We start from the raw sequence: 17,527 nt of genomic DNA, 5'->3' as shown, positions 1-17,527 counted from the left end.
AAGAAGCAGAAGAAGGAGAAGGAGAAGGAGAAGTCAGGAGGGTGAACCAGAAGAAGCAGAAGAAGGAGAAGGAGAAGTTGAAGTCTGGAGGGTGAATCAGAAGAAGCAGAAGAAGGAGAAGGAGAAGGTGAAGACTGGAGGGTGAATCAGAAGAAGTAGAAGAAGGAGAAGGAGACGGTGAAGTCTGGAGGGTGAATCAGAAGAAGTAGAAGAAGGAGAAGGAGAAGGCGAAGTCTGGAGGGTGAATCAGAAGAAGCAGAAGAAGGAGAAGGAGAAAGTGAAGTCTGGAGGGTGAATCAGAAGAAGCAGAAGAAGGAGAAGGAGAAGTTGAAGTCTGGAGGGTGAATCAGAAGAAGTAGAAGAAGGAGAAGGAGAAGGTGAGGTCTGGAGGGTGGATCAGAAGAAGCAGAAGAAAGAGAAGGAGAAGGTGAAGTTTGAAGGGTGAATCAGAAGAAGCAGAAGAAGGAGAAGGAGAAGGTGAAGTCTGAAGGGTGAATCAGAAGAAGCAGAAGAAGGAGAAGGAGAAGGTGAAGTCTGGAGGGTGAATCAGAAGAAGCAGAAGAAGGAGAAGGAGAAGGTGAAGTCTGGAGGGTGAATCAGAAGAAGCAGAAGAAGGAGAAGGAGAAGGTGAAGTCTGGAGGGTGAATCAGAAGAAGCAGAAGAAGGAGAAGGAGAAGATGAAGTCTGGAGGGTGAATCAGAAGAAGTAGAAGAAGGAGAAGGAGAAGGTGAAGTCTGGAGTGTGAATCAGAAGAAGCAGAATAAGGAGAAGGAGAAGGTGAAGTCTGGAGGATGAATCAGAAGAAGCAGAAGAAGGAGAAGGAGAAGGTGAAATCTGGAGGGTGAATCAGAAGAAGCAGAATAAGGAGAAGGAGAAGGTGAAGTCTGGAGGGTGAATCAGAAGAAGCAGAAGAAGGAGAAGGAGAAGGTGAAGTCTGGAGGGTGAATCAGAAGAAGTAGAAGAAGGATAAGGAGAAGGTGAAGTCTGGAGGGTGAATCAGAAGAAGTAGAAGAAGGAGAAGGAGAAGGTGAAGTCTGGAGGGTGAATCTGAAGAAGCAGAAGAAGGAGAAGGAGAAGGTGAAGTCTGGAGGGAGAAGCAGAAGAAGTAGTAGAAGGAGAAGGAGAAGGTGAAGTCTGGAGGGTGAATCAGAAGAAGTAGAAGAAGGAGAAGGAGAAGGTGAAGTCTGGAGGGTGAATCAGAAGAAGTAGAAGAAGGCGAAGGAGAAGGTGAAGTCTGGAGGGTGAATCAGAACAAGCAGAAGAAGGAGAAGGAGAAGGTGAAGTCTGAAGGGTGAATCAGAAGAAGCAGAAGAAGGAGAAGGAGAAGGTGAAGTCTGGAGGGTGAATCAGAAGAAGCAGAAGAAGGAGAAGGAGAAGGTGAAGTCTGGAGGCTGAATCAGAAGAAGCAGAAGAAGGAGAAGGAGAAGGTGAAGTCTGGAGGGTGAATCAGAAGAAGCAGAAGAAGGAGAAGGAGAAGATGAAGTCTGGAGGGTGAATCAGAAGAAGTAGAAGAAGGAGGAGAAGGTGAAGTCTGGAGGGTGAATCAGAAGAAGCAGAAGAAGGAGAAGGAGAAGGTGAAGTCTGGAGGATGAATCAGAAGAAGCAGAAGAAGGAGAAGGAGAAGGTGAAATCTGGAGGGTGAATCAGAAGAAGCAGAATAAGGAGAAGGAGAAGGTGAAGTCTGGAGGGTGAATCAGAAGAAGCAGAAGAAGGAGAAGGAGAAGGTGAAGTCTGGAGGGTGAATCAGAAGAAGTAGAAGAAGGAGAAGGAGAAGGTGAAGTCTGGAGGGTGAATCAGAAGAAGTAGAAGAAGGAGAAGGAGAAGGTGAAGTCTGGAGGGTGAATCAGAAGAAGCAGAAGAAGGAGAAGGAGAAGGTGAAGTCTGGAGGGAGAAGCAGAAGAAGTAGTAGAAGGAGAAGGAGAAGGTGAAGTCTGGAGGGTGAATCAGAAGAAGTAGAAGAAGGAGAAGGAGAAGGTGAAGTCTGGAGGGTGAATCAGAAGAAGTAGAAGAAGGCGAAGGAGAAGGTGAAGTCTGGAGGGTGAATCAGAACAAGCAGAAGAAGGAGAAGGAGAAGGTGAAGTCTGGAGGGTGAATCAGAAGAAGTAGAAGAAGGAGAAGGAGAAGGTGTAGTCTGGAGGGTGAATCAGAAGAAGCAGAAGAAGGAGAAGGAGAAGGTGAAGTCTGGAGGGTGAATCAGAAGAAGCAGAAGAAGGAGAAGAAGAAGATGAAGTCTGGAGGGTGAATCAGAAGAAGTAGAAGAAGGAGAAGGAGAAGGTGAGGTCTGGAGGGTGAATCAGAAGAAGCAGAGGTAGGAGAAGAAGAAGGTGAAGTCTGAATGGTGAATCAGAAGAAGCAGAAGAAGGAGAAGGAGAAGGTGAAGTCTGGAGGGTGAATCAGAAGAAGCAGAAGAAGGAGAAGGAGAAGGTGAAGTCTGGAGGGTGAATCAGAAGAAGCAGAAGAAGGAGAAGGAGAAGGAGAAGTCAGGAGGGTGAATCAGAAGAAGCAGAAGAAGGAGAAGGAGAAGTTGAAGTCTGGAGGGTGAATCAGAAGAAGCAGAAGAAGGAGAAGGAGAAGGTGAAGACTGGAGGGTGAATCAGAAGAAGTGGAAGAAGGAGAAGGAGACGGTGAAGTCTGGAGGGTGAATCAGAAGAAGTAGAAGAAGGAGAAGGAGAAGGCGAAGTCTGGAGGGTGAATCAGAAGAAGCAGAAGAAGGAGAAGGAGAAAGTGAAGTCTGGAGGGTGAATCAGAAGAAGCAGAAGAAGGAGAAGGAGAAGATGAAGTCTGGAGGGTGAATCAGAAGAAGTAGAAGAAGGAGAAGGAGAAGGTGAGGTCTGGAGGGTGGATCAGAAGAAGCAGAAGAAAGAGAAGGAGAAGGTGAAGTCTGAAGGGTGAATCAGAAGAAGCAGAAGAAGGAGAAGGAGAAGGTGAAGTCTGAAGGGTGAATCAGAAGAAGCAGAAGAAGGAGAAGGAGAAGGTGAAGTCTGGAGGGTGAATCAGAAGAAGCAGAAGAAGGAGAAGGAGAAGGTGAAGTCTGGAGGGTGAATCAGAAGAAGCAGAAGAAGGAGAAGGAGAAGGTGAAGTCTGGAGGGTGAATCAGAAGAAGCAGAAGAAGGAGAAGGAGAAGATGAAGTCTGGAGGGTGAATCAGAAGAAGTAGAAGAAGGAGAAGGAGAAGGTGAAGTCTGGAGGGTGAATCAGAAGAAGCAGAAGAAGGAGAAGGAGAAGGTGAAGTCTGGAGGATGAATCAGAAGAAGCAGAAGAAGGAGAAGGAGAAGGTGAAATCTGGAGGGTGAATCTGAAGAAGCAGAATAAGGAGAAGGAGAAGGTGAAGTCTGGAGGGTGAATCAGAAGAAGCAGAAGAAGGAGAAGGAGAAGGTGAAGTCTGGAGGGTGAATCAGAAGAAGTAGAAGAAGGAGAAGGAGAAGGTGAAGTCTGGAGGGTGAATCAGAAGAAGTAGAAGAAGGAGAAGGAGAAGGTGAAGTCTGGAGGGTGAATCAGAAGAAGCAGAAGAAGGAGAAGGAGAAGGTGAAGTCTGGAGGGAGAAGCAGAAGAAGTAGTAGAAGGAGAAGGAGAAGGTGAAGTCTGGAGGGTGAATCAGAAGAAGTAGAAGAAGGAGAAGGAGAAGGTGAAGTCTGGAGGGTGAATCAGAAGAAGTAGAAGAAGGCGAAGGAGAAGGTGAAGTCTGGAGGGTGAATCAGAACAAGCAGAAGAAGGAGAAGGAGAAGGTGAAGTCTGGAGGGTGAATCAGAAGAAGTAGAAGAAGGAGAAGGAGAAGGTGTAGTCTGGAGGGTGAATCAGAAGAAGTAGACGAAGGAGAAGGAGAAGGTGAAGTCTGGAGGGTGAAGCAGAAGAAGCAGAAGAAGGAGAAGGAGAAGGTGAAGTCTGGAGGGTGAATCAGAAGAAGTAGAAGAAGGAGAAGGTGAAGTCTGGAGGGTGAATCAGAAGAAGCAGAAGAAGGAAAAGGAGAAGGTGAAGTATGGAGGGTGAATCAGAAGAAGCAGAAGAAGGAGAAGGAGAAGGTGAAGTCTGGAGGGTGAATCGGAAGAAGCAGAAGAAGGAGAAGGAGAAGGTGAAGTCTGGAGGGTGAATCAGAAGAAGCAGAAGAAGTAGAAGGAGAAGGTGAAGTCTGGAGGGTGAATCAGAAGAAGGAGAAGGAGAAGGTGAAGTCTGGAGGGTGAATCAGAAGAAGCAGAAGAAGGAGAAGGAGAAGGTGAAGTCAGGAGGGTGAATCAGAAGAAGCAGAAGAAGGAGAAGGAGAAGGTGAATTCTGGAAGGTGAATCAGAAGAAGCAGAAGAAGGAGAAGGAGAAGGTGAAGACTGGAGGGTGAATCAGAAGAAGTAGAAGAAGGAGAAGGAGAAGGTGAAGTCTGGAGGGTGAATCAGAAGAAGTAGAAGAAGGAGAAGGAGAAGGCGAAGTCTGGAGGGTGAATCAGAAGAAGCAGAAGAAGGAGAAGGAGAAGGTGAAGTCTGGAGGGTGAATCAGAAGAAGCAGAAGAAGGAGAAGGAGAAGATGAAGTCTGGAGGGTGAATCAGAAGAAGTAGACGAAGGAGAAGGAGAAGGTGAAGTCTGGAGGGTGAAGCAGAAGAAGCAGAAGAAGGAGAAGGAGAAGGTGAAGTCTGGAGGGTGAATCAGAAGAAGTAGAAGAAGGAGAAGGAGAAGGTGAAGTCAGGAGGGTGAATCAGAAGAAGCATAAGAAGGAAAAGGAGAAGGTGAAGTCTGGAGGGTGAATCAGAAGAAGCAGAACAAGGAGAAGGAGAAGGTGAAGTCTGGAGGGTGAATCAGAAGAAGCAGAAGAAGTAGAAGGAGAAGGTGAAGTCTGGAGGGTGAATCAGAAGAAGTAGAAGAAGGAGAAGGAGAAGGTGAAGTCTGGAGGGTGAATCAGAAGAAGCAGAAGAAGGAGAAGGAGAAGGTGAAGTCAGGAGGGTGAATCAGAAGAAGCAGAAGAAGGAGAAGGAGAAGGTGAAGTCTGGAGGGTGAATCAGAAGAAGCAGAAGAAGGAGAAGGAGAAGGTGAAGACTGCAGGGTGAATCAGAAGAAGCAGAAGAAGGAAAAGGAGAAGGTGAAGTCTGGAGGGTGAATCAGAAGCAGAAGAAGGAGAAGGAGAAGGTGAAGTCTGGAGGGTGAATCAGAAGAAGCAGAAGAAGTAGAAGGAGAAGGTGAAGTCTGGAGGGTGAATCAGAAGAAGTAGAAGAAGGAGAAGGAGAAGGTGAAGTCTGGAGGGTGATTCAGAAGAAGCAGAAGAAGGAGAAGGAGAAGGTGAAGTCAGGAGGGTGAATCAGAAGAAGCAGAAGAAGGAGAAGGAGAAGGTGAAGTCTGGAGGGTGAATCAGAAGAAGCAGAAGAAGGAGAAGGAGAAGGTGAAGACTGGAGGGTGAATCAGAAGAAGTAGAAGAAGGAGAAGGAGAAGGTGATGTCTGGAGGGTGAATCAGAAGAAGTAGAAGAAGGAGAAGGAGAAGGCGAAGTCTGGAGGGTGAATCAGAAGAAGCAGAAGAAGGAGAAGGCGAAGGTGAAGTCTGGAGGGTGAATCAGAAGAAGCAGAAGAAGGAGAAGGAGAAGATGAAGTCTGGAGGGTGAATCAGAAGAAGTAGAAGAAGGAGAAGGAGAAGGTGAGGTCTGGAGGGTGAATCAGAAGAAGCAGAAGAAGGAGAAGAAGAAGGTGAAGTCTGAATGGTGAATCAGAAGAAGCAGAAGAAGGAGAAGGAGAAGGTGAAGTCTGGAGGGTGAATCAGAAGAAGCAGAAGAAGGAGAAGGAGAAGGTGAAGTCTGGAGGGTGAATCAGAAGAAGCAGAAGAAGGAGAAGGAGAAGGTGAAGTCAGGAGGGTGAATCAGAAGAAGCAGAAGAAGGAGAAGGAGAAGGTGAAGTCTGGAGGGTGAATCAGAAGAAGCAGAAGAAGGAGAAGGAGAAGGTGAAGACTGGAGGGTGAATCAGAAGAAGTAGAAGAAGGAGAAGGAGAAGGTGAAGTCAGGAGGGTGAATCAGAAGAAGTAGAAGGAGAAGGAGAAGGCGAAGTCTGGAGGGTGAATCAGAAGAAGCAGAAGAAGGAGAAGTAGAAGGTGAAGTCTGGAGGGTGAATCAGAAGAAGCAGAAGAAGGAGAAAGGGAAGATGAAGTCTGAAGGGTGAATCAGAAGAAGTAGAAGAAGGAGAAGGAGAAGGTGAGGTCTGGAGGGTGAATCATAAGAAGTAGAAGAAGGAGAAGGAGAAGGTGAAGTCTGGAGGGTGAATCAGAAGAAGTAGAAGAAGGAGAAGGGGAAGGTGAAGTCTGGAGGGTGAATCAGAAGAAGTAGAAGAAGGAGAAGGAGAAGGTGTAGTCTGGAGGGTGAATCAGAAGAAGTAGACGAAGGAGAAGGAGAAGGTGAAGTCTGGAGGGTGAAGCAGAAGAAGCAGAAGAAGGAGAAGGAGAAGGTGAAGTCTGGAGGGTGAATCAGAAGAAGTAGAAGAAGGAGAAGGTGAAGTCTGGAGGGTGAATCAGAAGAAGCAGAAGAAGGAAAAGGAGAAGGTGAAGTATGGAGGGTGAATCAGAAGAAGCAGAAGAAGGAGAAGGAGAAGGTGAAGTCTGGAGGGTGAATCGGAAGAAGCAGAAGAAGGAGAAGGAGAAGGTGAAGTCTGGAGGGTGAATCCGAAGAAGCAGAAGAAGTAGAAGGAGAAGGTGAAGTCTGGAGGGTGAATCAGAAGAAGGAGAAGGAGAAGGTGAAGTCTGGAGGGTGAATCAGAAGAAGCAGAAGAAGGAGAAGGAGAAGGTGAAGTCAGGAGGGTGAATCAGAAGAAGCAGAAGAAGGAGAAGGAGAAGGTGAAGTCTGGAAGGTGAATCAGAAGAAGCAGAAGAAGGAGAAGGAGAAGGTGAAGACTGGAGGGTGAATCAGAAGAAGTAGAAGAAGGAGAAGGAGAAGGTGAAGTCTGGAGGGTGAATCAGAAGAAGTAGAAGAAGGAGAAGGAGAAGGCGAAGTCTGGAGGGTGAATCAGAAGAAGCAGAAGAAGGAGAAGGAGAAGGTGAAGTCTGGAGGGTGAATCAGAAGAAGCAGAAGAAGGAGAAGGAGAAGATGAACTCTGGAGGGTGAATCAGAAGAAGTAGACGAAGGAGAAGGAGAAGGTGAAGTCTGGAGGGTGAAGCAGAAGAAGCAGAAGAAGGAGAAGGAGAAGGTGAAGTCTGGAGGGTGAATCAGAAGAAGTAGAAGAAGGAGAAGGAGAAGGTGAAGTCAGGAGGGTGAATCAGAAGAAGCATAAGAAGGAAAAGGAGAAGGTGAAGTCTGGAGGGTGAATCAGAAGAAGCAGAACAAGGAGAAGGAGAAGGTGAAGTCTGGAGGGTGAATCAGAAGAAGCAGAAGAAGTAGAAGGAGAAGGTGAAGTCTGGAGGGTGAATCAGAAGAAGTAGAAGAAGGAGAAGGAGAAGGTGAAGTCTGGAGGGTGAATCAGAAGAAGCAGAAGAAGGAGAAGGAGAAGGTGAAGTCAGGAGGGTGAATCAGAAGAAGCAGAAGAAGGAGAAGGAGAAGGTGAAGTCTGGAGGGTGAATCAGAAGAAGCAGAAGAAGGAGAAGGAGAAGGTGAAGACTGCAGGGTGAATCAGAAGAAGCAGAAGAAGGAAAAGGAGAAGGTGAAGTCTGGAGGGTGAATCAGAAGCAGAAGAAGGAGAAGGAGAAGGTGAAGTCTGGAGGGTGAATCAGAAGAAGCAGAAGAAGTAGAAGGAGAAGGTGAAGTCTGGAGGGTGAATCAGAAGAAGTAGAAGAAGGAGAAGGAGAAGGTGAAGTCTGGAGGGTGATTCAGAAGAAGCAGAAGAAGGAGAAGGAGAAGGTGAAGTCAGGAGGGTGAATCAGAAGAAGCAGAAGAAGGAGAAGGAGAAGGTGAAGTCTGGAGGGTGAATCAGAAGAAGCAGAAGAAGGAGAAGGAGAAGGTGAAGACTGGAGGGTGAATCAGAAGAAGTAGAAGAAGGAGAAGGAGAAGGTGATGTCTGGAGGGTGAATCAGAAGAAGTAGAAGAAGGAGAAGGAGAAGGCGAAGTCTGGAGGGTGAATCAGAAGAAGCAGAAGAAGGAGAAGGCGAAGGTGAAGTCTGGAGGGTGAATCAGAAGAAGCAGAAGAAGGAGAAGGAGAAGATGAAGTCTGGAGGGTGAATCAGAAGAAGTAGAAGAAGGAGAAGGAGAAGGTGAGGTCTGGAGGGTGAATCAGAAGAAGCAGAAGAAGGAGAAGAAGAAGGTGAAGTCTGAATGGTGAATCAGAAGAAGCAGAAGAAGGAGAAGGAGAAGGTGAAGTCTGGAGGGTGAATCAGAAGAAGCAGAAGAAGGAGAAGGAGAAGGTGAAGTCTGGAGGGTGAATCAGAAGAAGCAGAAGAAGGAGAAGGAGAAGGTGAAGTCAGGAGGGTGAATCAGAAGAAGCAGAAGAAGGAGAAGGAGAAGGTGAAGTCTGGAGGGTGGATCAGAAGAAGCAGAAGAAGGAGAAGGAGAAGGTGAAGACTGGAGGGTGAATCAGAAGAAGTAGAAGAAGGAGAAGGAGAAGGTGAAGTCAGGAGGGTGAATCAGAAGAAGTAGAAGGAGAAGGAGAAGGCGAAGTCTGGAGGGTGAATCAGAAGAAGCAGAAGAAGGAGAAGTAGAAGGTGAAGTCTGGAGGGTGAATCAGAAGAAGCAGAAGAAGGAGAAAGGGAAGATGAAGTCTGAAGGGTGAATCAGAAGAAGTAGAAGAAGGAGAAGGAGAAGGTGAGGTCTGGAGGGTGAATCATAAGAAGTAGAAGAAGGAGAAGGAGAAGGTGAAGTCTGGAGGGTGAATCAGAAGAAGTAGAAGAAGGAGAAGGGGAAGGTGAAGTCTGGAGGGTGAATCAGAAGAAGTAGAAGAAGGAGAAGGAGAAGGCGAAGTCTGGAGGGTGAATCAGAAGAAGCAGAAGAAGGAGAAGGAGAAGGTGAGGTCTGGAGGGTGAATCAGAAGAAGCAGAAGAAGGAGAAGGAGAAGGTGAAGTCTGAAGGGTGAATCAGAAGAAGCAGAAGAAGGAGAAGGAGAAGGTGAAGACTGGCGGGTGAATCAGAAGAAGTAGAAGAAGGAGAAGGAGAAGGCGAAGTCTGGAGGGTGAATCAGAAGAAGCAGAAGAAGGAGAAGTAGAAGGTGAAGTCTGGAGGGTGAATCAGAAGAAGCAGAAGAAGGAGAAAGGGAAGATGAAGTCTGGAGGATGAATCAGAAGAAGTAGAAGAAGGAGAAGGAGAAGGTGAGGTCTGGAGGGTGAATCAGAAGAAGCAGAAGAAGGAGAAGGAGAAGGTGAAGTCTGAAGGGTGAATCAGAAGAAGCAGAAGAAGGAGAAGGAGAAGGTGAAGTCTGGAGGGTGAATCAGAAGAAGCAGAAGAAGGAGAAGGAGAAGGTGAAGTCTGGAGGGTGAATCAGAAGAAGCAGAAGAAGGAGAAGGAGAAGGTGAAGTCTGGAGGGTGAATCGGAAGAAGTAGAAGAAGGAGAAGGAGAAGGTGAAGTCTGGAGGGTGAATCAGAAGAAGTAGAAGAAGGAGAAGGAGAAGGTGAAGTCTGGAGGGTGAATCAGAAGAAGCAGAAGAAGGAGAAGGAGAAGGTGAAGTCTGGAGGGTGAATCAGAAGAAGAAGAAGAAGGAGAAGGAGAAGGTGAAGTCTGGAGGGTGAATCAGAAGAAGTAGAAGAAGGAGAAGGAGAAGGTGAAGTCTGGAGGGTGAATCAGAAGAAGCTGAATAAGGAGAAGGAGAAGGTGAAGTCTGGAGGGTGAATCAGAAGAAGCAGAAGAAGGAGAAGGAGAAGGTGAAGTCTGGAGGGTGAATCAGAAGAAGTAGAAGAAGGAGAAGCAGAAGGTGAAGTCTGGAGGGTGAATCAGAAGAAGCAGAAGAAGGAGAAGGAGAAGGTGAAGTCTGGAGGGTGAATCAGAAGAGGCAGAAGAAAGAGAAGGAGAAGATGAAGTCTGGAGGGTGAATCAGAAGAAGTAGAAGAAGGAGAAGGAGAAGGTGAGGTCTGGAGGGTGAATCAGAAGAAGCAGAAGAAGGAGAAGGAGAAGGTGAAGTCTGGAGGGTGAATCAGAAGAAGCAGAAGAAGGAGAAGGAGAAGGTGAAGTCTGGAAGGTGAATCAGAAGAAGCAGAAGAAGGAGATGGAGAAGGTGAAGTCAGGAGGGTGAATCAGAAGAAGCAGAAGAAGGAGAAGGAGAAGGTGAAGTTAGGAGGGTGAATCAGAAGAAGCAGAAGAAGGAGAAGGAGAAGGTGAAGTCAGGGGGGTGAAGCCGAAGAAGTAGCAGAAGGAGAAGGAGAAGGTGAAGTCAGGAGGGTGAAGCAGAAGAAGCAGAAGAAGGAGAAGGAGAAGCTGAAGTCAGGAGGGTGAATCAGAAGAAGTAGAAGAAGGAGAAGGAGAAGGTGAAGTCTGGAGGGTGAATCAGAAGAAGTAGAAGAAGGAGAAGGAGAAGGTGAAGTCTGGAGGGTGAATCAGAAGAAGTAGAAGGAGGAGAAGGAGAAGGTGAAGTCTGGAGGGTGAATCAGAAGAAGCAGAAGAAGGAGAAGGAGAAGGTGAAGTCTGGAGGGAGAAGCAGAAGAAGTAGTAGAAGGAGAAGGAGAAGATGAAGTCTGGAGGGTGAATCAGAAGAAGTAGAAGAAGGAGAAGGAGAAGTTGAAGTCTGGAGGGTGAATCAGAAGAAGCAGAAAAAGGAGAAGGAGAAGGTGAAGTCTGAATGGTGAATCAGAAGAAGCAGAAGAAGGAGAAGGAGAAGGTTAAGTCTGGAGGGTGAATCAGAAGAAGCAGAAGAAGGAGAAGGAGAAGGTGAAGTCTGGAGGGTGAATCAGAAGAAGCAGAAGAAGGAGAAGGAGAAGGTGAAGTCAGGAGGGTGAATCAGAAGAAGCAGAAGAAGGAGAAGGAGAAGGTGAAGTCTGGAGGGTGAATCAGAAGAAGCAGAAGAAGGAGAAGGAGAAGGTGAAGACTGGAGGGTGAATCAGAAGAAGTAGAAGAAGGAGAAGGTGAAGTCTGGAGGGTGAATCAGAAGAAGTAGAAGAAGGAGAAGGAGAAGGCGAAGTCTGGAGGGTGAATCAGAAGAAGCAGAAGAAGGAGAAGTAGAAGGTGAAGTCTGGAGGGTGAATCAGAAGAAGCAGAAGAAGGAGAAAGGGAAGATGAAGTCTGGAGGGTGAATCAGAAGAAGTAGAAGAAGGAGAAGGAGAAGGTGAGGTCTGGAGGGTGAATCAGAAGAAGCAGAAGAAGGAGAAGGAGAAGGTGAAGTCTGAAGGGAGAATCAGAAGAAGCAGAAGAAGGAGAAGGAGAAGGTGAAGTCTGGAGGGTGAATCAGAAGAAGCAGAAGAAGGAGAAAGGGAAGATGAAGTCTGGAGGATGAATCAGAAGAAGTAGAAGAAGGAGAAGGAGAAGGTGAGGTCTGGAGGGTGAATCAGAAGAAGCAGAAGAAGGAGAAGGAGAAGGTGAAGTCTGGAGGATGAATCAGAAGAAGCAGAAGAAGGAGAAGGAGAAGGTGAAGTCTGGAGGGAGAAGCAGTAGAAGTAGTAGAAGGAGAAGGAGAAGGTGAAGTCTGGAGGGTGAATCAGAAGAAGCAGAAGAAGGAGAAGGAGAAGGTGAAGTCTGGAGGGTGAATCAGAAGAAGTAGAAGAAGGAGAAGGAGAAGGTGAAGTCTGGAGGGTGAATCAGAAGAAGCTGAAGAAGGAGAAGGAGAAGGTGAAGTCTGGAGGGAGAAGCAGAAGAAGTAGTAGAAGGAGAAGGAGAAGGTGATGTCTGGAGGGTGAATCAGAAGAAGTAGAAGAAGGAGAAGGAGAAGGTGAAGTCTGGAGGGTGAATCAGAAGAAGTAGAAGAAGGCGAAGGAGAAGGTGAAGTCTGGAGGGTGAATCAGAAGAAGCAGAAGAAGGAGAAGGAGAAGGTGAAGTCTGGAGGGTGAATCAGAAGAAGTAGAAGAAGGAGAAGGAGAAGCTGTAGTCTGGAGGGTGAATCAGAAGAAGGAGACGAAGGAGAAGGAGAAGGTGAAGTCTGGAGGGTGAAGCAGAAGAAGCAGAAGAAGGAGAAGGAGAAGGTGAAGTCTGGAGGGTGAATCAGAAGAAGTAGAAGAAGTAGAAGGAGAAGGTGAAGTCTGGAGGGTGAATCAGAAGAAGCAGAAGAAGGAAAAGGAGAAGGTGAAGCATGGAGCGTGAATCAGAAGAAGCAGAAGAAGGAAAAGGAGAAGGTGAAGTCTGGAGGGTGAATCAGAAGAAGCAGAAGAAGGAGAAGGAGAAGGTGAAGTCTGGAGGGTGAATCAGAAGAAGTAGAAGAAGGAGAAGGAGAAGGTGAAGTCTGGAGGGTGAATCAGAAGAAGCAGAAGAAGGAGAAGGAGAAGGTGAAGTCTGGAGGGTGAATCAGAAGAAGCAGAAGAAGGAGAAGGAGAAGGTGAAGTCTGGAGGGTGAATCAGAAGAAGTAGAAGAAGGAGAAGGAGAAGGTGAAGTCTGGAGGGTGAATCAGAAGAAGCTGAATAAGGAGAAGGAGAAGGTGAAGTCTGGAGGGTGAATCAGAAGAAGCAGAAGAAGGAGAAGGAGAAGGTGAAGTCTGGAGGGTGAATCAGAAGAAGTAGAAGAAGGAGAAGCAGAAGGTGAAGTCTGGAGGGTGAATCAGAAGAAGCAGAAGAAGGAGAAGGAGAAGGTGAAGTCTGGAGGGTGAATCAGAAGAGGCAGAAGAAAGAGAAGGAGAAGATGAAGTCTGGAGGGTGAATCAGAAGAAGTAGAAGAAGGAGAAGGAGAAGGTGAGGTCTGGAGGGTGAATCAGAAGAAGCAGAAGAAGGAGAAGGAGAAGGTGAAGTCTGGAGGGTGAATCAGAAGAAGCAGAAGAAGGAGAAGGAGAAGGTGAAGTCTGGAAGGTGAATCAGAAGAAGCAGAAGAAGGAGAAGGAGAAGGTGAAGTCAGGAGGGTGAATCAGAAGAAGCAGAAGAAGGAGAAGGAGAAGGTGAAGTTAGGAGGGTGAATCAGAAGAAGCAGAAGAAGGAGAAGGAGAAGGTGAAGTCAGGGGGGTGAAGCCGAAGAAGTAGAAGAAGGAGAAGGAGAAGGTGAAGTCAGGAGGGTGAAGCAGAAGAAGCAGAAGAAGGAGAAGGAGAAGCTGAAGTCAGGTGGGTGAATCAGAAGAAGTAGAAGAAGGAGAAGGAGAAGGTGAAGTCTGGAGGGTGAATCAGAAGAAGTAGAAGAAGGAGAAGGAGAAGGTGAAGTCTGGAGGGTGAATCAGAAGAAGTAGAAGGAGGAGAAGGAGAAGGTGAAGTCTGGAGGGTGAATCAGAAGAAGCAGAAGAAGGAGAAGGAGAAGGTGAAGTCTGGAGGGAGAAGCAGAAGAAGCAGAAGAAGGAGAAGGAGAAGGTGAAGTCTGGAGGGTGAATCAGAAGAAGCAGAAGAAGGAGAAGGAGAAGGTGAAGTCAGGAGGGTGAATCAGAAGAAGCAGAAGAAGGAGAAGGAGAAGGTGAAGTCTGGAGGGTGAATCAGAAGAAGCAGAAGAAGCAGAAGGAGAAGGTGAAGACTGGAGGGTGAATCAGAAGAAGTAGAAGAAGGAGAAGGAGAAGGTGAAGTCTGGAGGGTGAATCAGAAGAAGTAGAAGAAGGAGAAGGAGAAGGCGAAGTCTGGAGGGTGAATCAGAAGAAGCAGAAGAAGGAGAAGTAGAAGGTGAAGTCTGGAGGGTGAATCAGAAGAAGCAGAAGAAGGAGACAGGGAAGATGAAGTCTGGAGGGTGAATCAGAAGAAGTAGAAGAAGGAGAAGGAGAAGGTGAGGTCTGGAGGGTGAATCAGAAGAAGCAGAAGAAGGAGAAGGAGAAGGTGAAGTCTGAAGGTAGAATCAGAAGAAGCAGAAGAAGGAGAAGGAGAAGGTGAAGTCTGGAGGGTGAATCAGAAGAAGCAGAAGAAGGAGAAAGGGAAGATGAAGTCTGGAGGATGAATCAGAAGAAGTAGAAGAAGGAGAAGGAGAAGGTGAGGTCTGGAGGGTGAATCAGAAGAAGCAGAAGAAGGAGAAGGAGAAGGTGAAGTCTGGAGGATGAATCAGAAGAAGCAGAAGAAGGAGAAGGAGAAGGTGAAGTCTGGAGGGAGAAGCAGAAGAAGTAGTAGAAGGAGAAGGAGAAGGTGAAGTCTGGAGGGTGAATCAGAAGAAGCAGAAGAAGGAGAAGGAGAAGGTGAAGTCTGGAGGGTGAATCAGAAGAAGTAGAAGAAGGAGAAGGAGAAGGTGAAGTCTGGAGGGTGAATCAGAAGAAGCAGAAGAAGGAGAAGGAGAAGGTGAAGTCTGGAGGGAGAAGCGGAAGAAGTAGTAGAAGGAGAAGGAGAAGGTGATGTCTGGAGGGTGAATCAGAAGAAGTAGAAGAAGGAGAAGGAGAAGGTGAAGTCTGGAGGGTGAATCAGAAGAAGTAGAAGAAGGCGAAGGAGAAGGTGAAGTCTGGAGGGTGAATCAGAAGAAGCAGAAGAAGGAGAAGGAGAAGGTGAAGTCTGGAGGGTGAATCAGAAGAAGTAGAAGAAGGAGAAGGAGAAGCTGTAGTCTGGAGGGTGAATCAGCAGAAGGAGACGAAGGAGAAGGAGAAGGTGAAGTCTGGAGGGTGAAGCAGAAGAAGCAGAAGAAGGAGAAGGAGAAGGTGAAGTCTGGAGGGTGAATCAGAAGAAGTAGAAGAAGGAGAAGGAGAAGGTGAAGTCTGGAGGGTGAATCAGAAGAAGCAGAAGAAGGAAAAGGAGAAGGTGAAGCATGGAGGGTGAATCAGGAGAAGCAGAAGAAGGAAAAGGAGAAGATGAAGTCTGGAGGGTGAATCAGAAGAAGCAGAAGAAGGAGAAGGAGAAGGTGAAGTCTGGAGGGTGAATCAGAAGAAGCAGAAGAAGTAGAAGGAGAAGGTGAAGTCTGGAGGGTGAATCAGAAGAAGTAGAAGAAGGAGAAGGAGAAGGTGAAGTCTGGAGGGTGAATCAGAAGAAGCAGAAGAAGGAGAAGGAGAAGGCGAAGTCTGGAGGGTGAATCAGAAGAAGCAGAAGAAGGAGAAGGAGAAGGTGAAGTCAGGGGGGTGAAGCCGAAGAAGTAGAAGAAGGAGAAGGAGAAGGTGAAGTCAGGAGGGTGAAGCAGAAGAAGCAGAAGAAGGAGAAGGAGAAGCTGAAGTCAGGAGGGTGAATCAGAAGAAGTAGAAGAAGGAGAAGGAGAAGGTGAAGTCTGGAGGGTGAATCAGAAGAAGTAGAAGAAGGAGAAGGAGAAGGTGAAGTCTGGAGGGTGAATCAGAAGAAGTAGAAGGAGGAGAAGGAGAAGGTGAAGTCTGGAGGGTGAATCAGAAGAAGCAGAAGAAGGAGAAGGAGAAGGTGAAGTCTGGAGGGAAGCAGAAGAAGTAGTAGAAGGAGAAGGAGAAGTTGAAGTCTGGAGGGTGAATCAGAAGAAGTAGAAGAAGGAGAAGGAGAAGTTGAAGTCTGGAGGGTGAATCAGAAGAAGCAGAAAAAGGAGAAGGAGAAGGTGAAGTCTGAATGGTGAGTCAGAAGAAGCAGAAGAAGGAGAAGGAGAAGGTTAAGTCTGGAGGGTGAATCAGAAGAAGCAGAAGAAGGAGAAGGAGAAGGTGAAGTCTGGAGGGTGAATCAGAAGAAGCAGAAGAAGGAGAAGGAGAAGGTGAAGTCAGGAGGGTGAATCAGAAGAAGCAGAAGAAGGAGAAGGAGAAGGTGAAGTCTGGAGGGTGAATCAGAAGAAGCAGAAGAAGGAGAAGGAGAAGGTGAAGACTGGAGGGTGAATCAGAAGAAGTAGAAGAAGGAGAAGAAGAAGGTGAAGTCTGGAGGGTGAATCAGAAGAAGTAGAAGAAGGAGAAGGAGAAGGCGAAGTCTGGAGGGTGAATCAGAAGAAGCAGAAGAAGGAGAAGTAGAAGGTGAAGTCTGGAGGGTGAATCAGAAGAAGCAGAAGAAGGAGAAAGGGAAGATGAAGTCTGGAGGGTGAATCAGAAGAAGTAGAAGAAGGAGAAGGAGAAGGTGAGGTCTGGAGGGTGAATCAGAAGAAGCAGAAGAAGGAGAAGGAGAAGGTGAAGTCTGAAGGGTGAATCAGAAGAAGCAGAAGAAGGAGAAGGAGAAGGTGAAGTCTGGAGGGTGAATCAGAAGAAGCAGAAGAAGGAGAAAGGGAAGATGAAGTCTGGAGGATGAATCAGAAGAAGTAGAAGAAGGAGAAGGAGAAGGTGAGGTCTGGAGGGTGAATCAGAAGAAGCAGAAGAAGGAGAAGGAGAAGGTGAAGTCTGGAGGATGAATCAGAAGAAGCAGAAGAAGGAGAAGGAGAAGGTGAAGTCTGGAGGGAGAAGCAGAAGAAGTAGTAGAAGGAGAAGGAGAAGGTGAAGTCTGGAGGGTGAATCAGAAGAAGCAGAAGAAGGAGAAGGAGAAGGTGAAGTCTGGAGGGTGAATCAGAAGAAGTAGAAGAAGGAGAAGGAGAAGGTGAAGTCTGGAGGGTGAATCAGAAGAAGCAGAAGAAGGAGAAGGAGAAGGTGAAGTCTGGAGGGAGAAGCAGAAGAAGTAGTAAAAGGAGAAGGAGAAGGTGATGTCTGGAGGGTGAATCAGAAGAAGTAGAAGAAGGAGAAGGAGAAGGTGAAGTCTGGAGGGTGAATCAGAAGAAGTAGAAGAAGGCGAAGGAGAAGGTGAAGTCTGGAGGGTGAATCAGAAGAAGCAGAAGAAGGAGAAGGAGAAGGTGAAGTCTGGAGGGTGAATCAGAAGAAGTAGAAGAAGGACAAGGAGAAGGTGTAGTCTGGAGGGTGAATCAGAAGAAGGAGACGAAGGAGAAGGAGAAGGTGAAGTCTGGAGTGTGAAGCAGAAGAAGCAGAAGAAGGAGAAGGAGAAGGTGAAGTCTGGAGGGTGAATCAGAAGAAGTAGAAGAAGGAGAAGGAGAAGGTGAAGTCTGGAGGGTGAATCAGAAGAAGCAGAAGAAGGAGAAGGAGAAGGTGAAGTCTGGAGGGTGAATCAGAAGAAGCAGAAGAAGTAGAAGGAGAAGGTGAAGTCTGGAGGGTGAATCAGAAGAAGTAGAAGAAGGAGAAGGAGAAGGAGAAGGTGAAGTCTGGAGGGTGAATCAGAAGAAGCAGAAGAAGGAGAAGGAGAAGGTGAAGTCAGGAGGGTGAATCAGAAGAAGCAGAAGAAGGAGAAGGAGAAGGTAAAGTCTGGAGGGTGAATCAGAAGAAGCAGAAGAAGGAGAAGGAGAAGGTGAAGACTGGAGGGTGAATCAGAAGAAGCAGAAGAAGGAAAAGGAGAAGGTGAAGTCTGGAGGGTGAATCAGAAGAAGCAGAAGAAGGAGAAGGAGAAGGTGAAGTCTGGAGGGTGAATCAGAAGAAGCAGAAGAAGTAGAAGGAGAAGGTGAAGTCTGGAGGGTGAATCAGAAGAAGTAGAAGAAGGAGAAGGAGAAGGTGAAGTCTGGAGGGTGAATCAGAAGAAGCAGAAGAAGGAGAAGGAGAAGGTGAAGTCAGGAGGGTGAATCAGAAGAAGCAGATGAAGGAGAAGGAGAAGGTGAAGTCTGGAGGGTGAATCAGCAGAAGCAGAAGAAGGAGAAGGAGAAGGTGAAGTCTGGAGGGTGAATCAGAAGAAGGAGAAGAAGGAGAAGGAGAAGGTGAAGTCTGGAGAGTGAATCAGAAGAAGTAGAAGAAGGAGAAGGAG

Source organism: Somniosus microcephalus, unplaced genomic scaffold (genome assembly GCF_052327205.1).
Source record: "Somniosus microcephalus isolate GS21.2 unplaced genomic scaffold, FLI_Smic_1.0 unresolved_chr6, whole genome shotgun sequence".
Taxonomy (NCBI): domain Eukaryota; kingdom Metazoa; phylum Chordata; class Chondrichthyes; order Squaliformes; family Somniosidae; genus Somniosus; species Somniosus microcephalus.
Note: the sequence above shows the minus strand (reverse complement) of the source record.